Source organism: Kryptolebias marmoratus, linkage group LG14 (genome assembly GCF_001649575.2).
Source record: "Kryptolebias marmoratus isolate JLee-2015 linkage group LG14, ASM164957v2, whole genome shotgun sequence".
Taxonomy (NCBI): Eukaryota; Metazoa; Chordata; class Actinopteri; order Cyprinodontiformes; family Rivulidae; genus Kryptolebias; species Kryptolebias marmoratus.
In genome coordinates this window covers 2,712,894-2,721,587 of record NC_051443.1, presented here as the reverse complement: position 1 = coordinate 2,721,587, position 8,694 = coordinate 2,712,894, and the positions used below count along the sequence as shown (strand labels likewise).

The window sequence follows — 8,694 nt, the reverse complement described above, 5'->3', positions numbered from 1 at the left end:
ATCAAATAAATATGATTTAAACCATTTTAGAACTGTTTCTGTAATTCCAATATCATGTTCAAGCCTCTGTAATAGAATATTGTGATCAATTGTTTCAAATCCTCTACAACCAACTGATCTTAGAGCCATAAAAATGGCTATGACTCAGTCAGTTTTTGTAGGGATCTGGAGTTTTAGCCCCGCCTTGGGGCGGCTCCTCCTGCCCTTCTTTTCACAGGTGATCCAGATCCAGCTAATGAGGACTGCTACTACTTAAGCCTTCAGCTGAGACCAGATCTTCGCTGGAGCATCGAACCTCCTGGGTTCGATTCTCAGCCACAGTTTCTAACCTAATGTGATTAAGTTACTGATTACGTTCTTTGTGCACCTTGACTTCAGGTTCTTCGCCACGCTATGAGACTACGACTATTACGGATACCTACCTTGGACCTCTGGATACTCACCTGGACTAGATACTGGCTTGTCGACCTCTGGATCACCTAACATCTCCATCTTCTCCTCCACGCTGCTGGACACCTCCTGGATCTGTAAGAACAAAAGAACATTAAGAAGCCATCGTGCAGTGCTAGGCTGATATTAGGATTGGTACCCGAGACTCACCCTGTTCCTCTTACTTCACAGATCGCTCCACAAACCTATCGCACTGTACATACCTTGGGCACCTGTAAATAAATTGCACTTACCTTCAGCTGCTGTCTCTGTGTCTGGTTTTGGTCTCGCTCTTGGACTAATTACCCTGCACTCATGTCAGTTTTACAGATATTGAGCTAAATTTGGTGTGGTAGTAGCTGGGCATCATTCGCAACACATACTTTAAATGCAACACACTGTGTGACCGCTTTGGTTAGAATATCTAATCAACTATTGGATAGATTTTGATGAAACTTTGACAAGTTACTGATTGGAAGTACATTTACTGCTGATTCAAGATGGCTGCCTCAAATAATCAAACTTAGTGTTAGAGTGTAATTTTTCATGGCGGAAATGTTTTTGCCTGATGAAATTGTTAGTCCCGGAGAGGAGTTGGTGGATGACATTGAAGGAGATGAGATGTTTTTTCTGGTTGCTTGCATGCTCACACACTGCAGCTCACATCACATAACTACTGAAAACCCAGTTAAGACTGGTTCTGGTCACAAAGTCTTTTACTGATACACACAGGGAAATGCCTTAGGGGGCTGTTGTATAAAAAAAAAAAAAACAATTTCCAGGCACTGTTGGATGAAATTAGTCAAACAGGTTTATTTATGAATGGTGCATGACATACAGAAAGCCTTAAAGACAATTAATAATTAACATCAGAGTTCCAACTACAAACGTGAAGCTCTGAATCAAAACTCAACCTCCAGAGTCACACAGGAGCTTTTATCGAACACACTGGAAATGTTGTAAGGCGAGGAGGTGCAAGGGGAAACAAGGTCAGTCTAAAGAAAACAGGGTCATTTGGTGAAAACTCACAACATCTCTTGGGGACAGTGAGAACAAGCAGGAACAGGCATAAATCCTCTGTGGACCAAGAGATGGCCAGGTTTTAGGTTGAATGTTATTGTTCAAGTTCATTTTAAGTAATTTAAAGGAGTTAATATATTATATGTACTGTCCCTGAGAGATGTTGTTTCATGATTATGAGACTCTGTGCAGCTACAGCCACGGTTGAATTATGGTCGACATAACAACATAACATGATCTGGCTGGAAGGATTGACTCTGTCCCAGCTTGTCACCTAGACCCCAGTTGTTAAAACTATTCAAAACGGCTCATATATTTCACATTTCTTACCTGTGCGCTGGCTTCAGCGAGTTGCCTTGGCAGCGAGTGAACACAACGGTGCATTCAGGGTCATGTGCGTATGTGGGAGAGGTCCATTCTTTTTTTTTTTTAAACTTATTTTTTATTGAACATTTTTTTGTACAGTTACAGTGGAGAAGTATCGGTGCATTTACATTCAAATACAGATGTTTAGTAACAATGTCCGTGTTTAACTGGCTACAAAAGTGGCATCCTCCTTACATCTATAATCACTCCATTTACCCCACATTACAATAAACTGATCCTCCTGCAATCTTTGTGATTTTCTCCATTACAAAGATCTCTTCCACAATGCTCAACCATCTCTCCACAGTGGGCGGTTCCTGTTTATACCATAGTTTTGTGATGTTTTTTTTGTTGTTGCTGAGAGCAATATTTTTAACAAATATTCATCCTCTTTTTGAATTATGTCGTATGTGAGACAGCCCAGGTAGAGTGTTTTGCATGATCTGAGTAGTCCATATCCTAATATGCTTTTCAAAATAAAGCATACATTTTGCCAGTATGTGGCTAATTTCTGACAAGACCAGAATATGTGCGTGTGACCTACATTAGTCTGGCCACAGAGCCTCCAGCATGGTTGTGAACTGGTTATCGTCCTGGCCTTAATCTTTAGGGTTATGAAAAATCTAACCATATTTTTCCAGCTAAATTCCCTCCACACACGGGGAGCAGGTGGTCGTGCACTGTGTTTTACAGATTTGAAACCATTCCTCTTCACTTATACGTTCTTTAAGTTCCTCTTCCCATTTTTCTTTATTATACATAGTAGATGACTTCCGGCCTTCCATCAGTCCCTGGTACAGTGTTGAAATAATTTGAAATTTATTTCCCTCATAGGCCTTGTGAAATGCCTCAATTACCTTACTTATATTGGTTTTTACCTCTTTCTCGTAGAAGTCTTTTATCTGCAAGTACCTATACTGGTCTTGATCCTCCAATCCAAATCTTATCTTTAAGTTGTTAAAACTCAGCAGTTTGCCCTTTTCAACTAATTTACACATTGCTGTGATACCTTTATCTGCCCATTGTATGAAACCTTTATCATAAATGCCTGGTTTAAACCTTGAGTCCCAAGCAAACCAGCTCAAAGTCCTTGTTTTCTTCTCTAATTTATAATGATCAATTACTGTATTCCATATTTCAATTGTAGTACTAGTTATTGAATCCAGCTTATTGCTTACTTTACCTAAAAGCATTTTGTGTGCTATTAAATTTCTGACTTCTATGTCTTTCCTCCCCATTTCCAGATTCTTCCATTTTGAAACATATTCATCATTACACCAACATATTAAAGGCCTAATTTGTGCAGCCCAAAAATATTCTTTCTGGGCCGGCAAGCCCAGACCTCCACTGTCTTTTGGAAGTTGGAGTGTTTTGTATCTGACCCTAGGTTTCTTCCCATCCCAGATAAACCTTGAAATCCATTTGTCCCATTCTTTAAATTGTTTTTGCAGGATAATCAGTGGCAGGGAGTGAAACAGGTATAATAATCGTGGTAGAATATTTATTTAAATTAATTCCACTCTGGAGCTGAGATCAAGACCAATGTTCATCCATCGCCCCAAGTCCACCTTAATATTGTGGTTTATTTTTAAATAATTTGCATCGTAGAGTTTGTCTATTTTTTTGGTTATGTTTACCCCCAAATATTTTATATATTTTCCATTCCAATTAAGTTTGTAGTTATCCCTTATTTTCTGCTGCGGGGAGTAATTTATTGTTAGGATCTGGGTTTTTTCCACATTAATTTTGTATCCTGAAAGTTAGGCAGCAACCCTGCCTCGTTCCTCTCTCCAAAGTGAATCTTCCAGTCAGACTGCCGTTTATTTTAATCCTTGCGGTTGGCTCCCAATAAATTGATTTAATACAGTTTATAAATGTCTCGTTAAATCCAAAATTTTCTAGTACTTTGTACAAAAAATTCCAGTTGACGCTGTCAAAAGCTTTTTCCGCATCCATACGTATCAGGACTGCGCCATCCCCTCTACTTTGCAGATGATCTATGATATAAAGAGTTCTCCTTATATTGTCTTGTGTTTGTCTTTCTTTAATAAAACCTGTCTGATCTTCGTCAATTAAATCCCGCATTGAATCTTCCATTCTTTTAGCCATGATGGAGGAGAAAAGTTTATAGTCTAAATTTAAAACCGATATCGGTCTATAGTTGTGGCAGTGTTCTTGATCTTTGCCTTCCTTTGGAATTACAGAAATAATAGCTTCCTTCCAAGATGGAGGAATCTTGCCAGTTCTAAGGCTATAATTAAATGAGTCGTATAATAGAGGTGTTAATTCTTCTTTAAAGGTTTTATAAAAGGAAGCTCCTAGTCCATCTGACCCTGGTGATTTTCCTGCTTTAGTCCTGCCAATTGCCTTTGTTATTTCCTCCACTGTAATTTCGGAAGTCAGTGTTGTTTTGTTTTAAGCATATTGCTGGTAAGTCTAGTTTGTCCAAAAAAATTTTCACCTCTTCTTCCCCAGCCAAAGGTGGCTGTGTATATAAATTTTTGTAGTGTTGTTCAAATACTCTTTGTATTTCTTCTTGTTCATATAGAATTGCATTAGTTAATGGATCTCCTATTTTATGTATGTTTCCTAGTGTTTGCTGTTTCTTAATATGCCTTGCCAAATTTTTTGTAGCTTTAGGCCCTCCCTCATAGTACGTTTGTTTGGTAAATCTAGCCTTCTTTTCTACCTCCTCGCATAGATTCTCCTCCATTTCTTTCTTGGTTTCTTTAATGAGATCAAATGTGTCTGAGTCATTTGTTTGTTTATGTTGCTGTTCTAAATCCTTTAGCTTCCTTATTTGCTTATTGTATGTTTCTAATCTAGCTTTTCTCATAAATGTTGTGTAAGAAATCATTTTCCCCCGTATTACCGCCTTTAGGGCATCCTATAGTATTACTGGATCTACTTCACCATTATCATTGACCTCTCTGTATCGGATTATCTCCTCTTTTATTTCACCAACTACACCCTTGTTATTTAATATTCCTTCATTTAGTCTCCACAAAGTACTTTTCTTTTTACTGTTCAGATGAATCTTAAGGTAAATTGCACTATGGTCGGAGACATCTGATACTCCTATTCTACATTCTTTCACTCTGTGTAGATCTTTCTTATTCATTAGCATATAATCGATTCTGGAATAAACACCATGTGGTATTGAATAATGAGTATAATCTTGATCTAAGGGGTGAAGTTCTCTCCACACATCTACCAATGCTATTTCTGACATCATGGTGTTCATGTACCTACTGATTTGTTTTTTATTCTTCCTTTTACTTGTGGTATCCATTCTATAATTTAATACAACGTTAGTCTCCACTACATATCAATATTCCCTCTGCTTCCAGATTAATGAGATCAAATATTTTCGTAAAAAGCACTTTGTCACTTTCTGGAGGAGCGTATACATTGAGCAGTGTGATTAACTGATTTTCCAGTTTGCCCTTAATCATTAGGTATCTCCCTTCTTTATCCACAGTTTCCTTCAACAATTCAAACTTTACATTATTTGGAATCAGTGTCATAACTCCTCATTTATGCTTTTGTCCAAAAGAGCAGGAAAAAGAGTTTCTATACCCTAGTTTTTTATATTTTTCATGTCCTTTTTTTGTTAAATGTGTCTCCTGTAGGAGAATAACTTGTACTTTTTCTTTTCTGAATTTATGTAGAACCTTATCTCTCTTTTTAATATTATTTAAACCGTTAACATTCAGTGACACCACAGTTATATCATCAGACATTATTTGTACATCTTGGTTTGGTTCTCACCTTCTCCACTCAACAACAAACTATGAACAAGAACTAAATTAACAAAAATTCTGAACTCCCGATTAAATATGGGCCCCATTCCCCAGAGGCCCTGTCCCCCTGCTGGAAAAGGAGGGGGGTAACCCTTTGCAAACAAGCACCCCCCCCCCCCCCCCAGTGGTTTTGGGGAAACCTGTGTTAAGTTTTCCCAACCTGCTAGGTGAGTCCAACAGTCCCTTGTTTGGTGGTTCTCCCTGTCGATACTTGACTAACCTTTAGAGAAGACTATAGTCTCTTCTCGGGGGCACACCGAAATGTCCGCCCTCTGCGACCTCATCTTTGAAACTCCTGCAACCGTTCCCTCGATCGGCTTCCCGTGTTCTGGCCAGGACCCATACCGTGGGCCCCGTCGTTCATCTTCTGCTTCTTCCCGAGGCGTTGCCAAGGCAGCGCCAACTGGAACCTCTCGGATGAAGGTCCGGTGCCGTTCCCGCTCTCTATCTCCAGACCTCGTCCCCTCATGTCTTTTGCAGCTTCCTCTGCGTTGTTGTAAGTCTTAACACCTTCTGACCAGTGAATCCGTATTTTAGTCATTGGCGTCTGGAAGCGGATCTTTTGATCTTTCAGAGCCCTTTTGATCCTGGAGTAGGATTTGCGTTTTTCTATTACCTCTGTGGGGTAGTCGTGGTTGAAAAATATCTGCCTCCCCTCGACTTGGATTTTCTTTCCCCATGCTTTTGTCAGGATTTCTTCTTTGGTTTTGGATTTAAGAAAATTAACCACTATGGATCTGGGATTAGCGCCCGGTGGTGGTTTCTTCCCGAGGCTTCTATGGGCCCGCTGGATCTGTAGCTCAGCTCCGTCCGGCAGGGCTAGCTCCCGATGCAGCAGCCTCTCCACCATCTCTTGGACCAATTCGCCGTCTTGTTCAGCCACATTGTAGATTCTCATATTACAGCGCCTACCATGTCCTTCCACTTCAGTTAGCTTCTCTTGTAATTTTCTTTGCTGTTGCAAAAGACTCAGAATGGCGTCCTTAGCTTTCATGTTCCACTCTTCCAGCTCTGTTATGCGGCCCTGCACCTCAGTAATGTCCTCTTGTTGTTTCTGTATTTCCGCATCATTCGGTGCCACTTTTCTCTTAATTTCTTTGCTAAAACTTGTAAATTCTCGCTTTACCTCCTCTTTGAGTTCGTCTTTGAATTGTGAGGTTCTCCTTCACCTCCTTTTTGAGGTCCCGAATTTCCGCCATGGCGGTGTTTAGCCCCTCCAACACAGCCCGGAGCTCATTCGAGTCACCGCTTTCTTCTTCCATTTGCTCGACTTCGGAGTCGTGTTCTTCGGACATTTTCTTCCTTATGCTTCTCTGCTTACGCCCTCCACTCATTTCGTGTCTGGTTCAAATCGTGTTTAATCTAATTTCTTTGCATTAGGGAGGTTTATTGTTTCTTCGACAAGGGAGCTCGATCTTATGCTGCCATCTTGCGCTGCGTCCACTGGAAGTCCGAGAGGTCCATTCTTAAAGTGTTGCTGCTGAAATGCACAAACTGGCACAGTTTATTGCTCGCATAATGTTAATGGTGCCATGTATTGTCCAAAACAGTTTTTTTTATGGCAAACTTAGTCACTGGCATTAGTTGGTTTACTGCTAGTCATATGGTGTATAGAAAGTGTTGAGCCACAATTCTTGCAACACCTACAAACAAAACGTACCTCGCTGCTTTCACCAGGGGAATGCAAAGCATCAGTTTCTTTACACATCAAACATTTGAATCCTGCTGACAATTGTTTTCAAGCCATTTTAGTACAACTTCTTCTTCTTCTCTTTTTTATGGCGGTTGGCAAACAACTTGGGTGCATTACCGCCACCTTCCAGATAGGAGTATGGATCAGATGTTTAACTACTATAATCTCCCCATAACACCCGTTCTTCTTAGAAAACTAAAAATACTGCTAAATATTACATCCCCAGATGATCTCTGAAATAATTCCCTTATATCTAATTTACTTTTATTCCTACTTAAATTTCTAATTAACATATCTCTTTCTTGAACATATTTATTACATTCTAAAAATGTGTTGTAGTGTTTCTAATTTATCACAATAATTGCAACAACCTGTATTATGTTTATTAATTATTTTAAGAGTACTATTTAATCCTGTATGACCAAATCTTATTCTGGATACAATATCTTCTTTTTTTATTCCTATTACCTTTCCTTAAATCACCAACTTTTCTTTGGATACTATAAAAAAACTTTGCATTTCCCTCTCTATCACATTGTTCTTGCCACTTCTTCTTGATATACATTTCAATACTACTCTTATCTCATTTCTACTTATTTTAATCAACAATATATTTTATTGCTGCACTTTTAGCAAAACTATCAGCCAACTCATTTCCTATTACACCAATGTAGGCAGGGATCCAAACTAGCATAACATGAGAACCATAATTTTTAATCCTGAAAATTAAGTGAATTATATCCAATATAATTTCTTGCCTTCATTACGATATACTGTCACTTTATCTGTTCTTTTTTTCTCGTAATATTTCAATCTGGAATTATAAATGATATACCTACTTTATCATTAAACATTTTAGAAGCATCTGTATATGTATATTTGTATATACTCTGAATACTCTTTTTCTATATAATTTTTCACCTTCTTTTCCAAATGTCTCCCCTTTTCCAGTAAGCTTAAATCAACTTCAGCCTGACCAAAGATCCATTTTGGAATAACAGGAATAGCAACCACAGGACTGATTAGAAAGTTATCTTTTACTTTATTTTTAATTATCCATCAAAAACTATTAATTTGTTTTTTTTTTCCTTACAAGGTTGCAGCATAACATGCGGAGGGTGAATTCCTTTATTTTTTGCCCAGTAACTTACGGCTATTTATCAGTGGCATTCACCAATCTCAACTTGTAGAGCTGGAACTAGAGTAGTTTTCATTGCTCCGCAACAAAGTGTCATAACTCGGGAGGTTTTGTCCAGAAGAGCGAAACCAAGACCAAACACGGAGACGGAAGTAAAGGTAAGTGAGTTTATTTACAGGGTGAGACTATATACAGTGGGCGGTATCCGGAGCGGTCTGCAAGAGAAGGAGAGCTAGGTGAGTCTC

General features: G+C 38.9%; 1 long non-coding RNA gene across 1 annotated transcript; it reads left to right on the top strand.

Moving 5' to 3' along the window:
* Positions 1-294: 294 nt before the first annotated feature.
* On the top strand, positions 295-688 carry LOC112451347. The gene is made up of 2 exons (XR_003040153.2): positions 295-527; positions 622-688. It is a non-coding gene; the product is annotated as an uncharacterized LOC112451347 (long non-coding RNA).
* Positions 689-8,694: the final 8,006 nt, after the last annotated feature.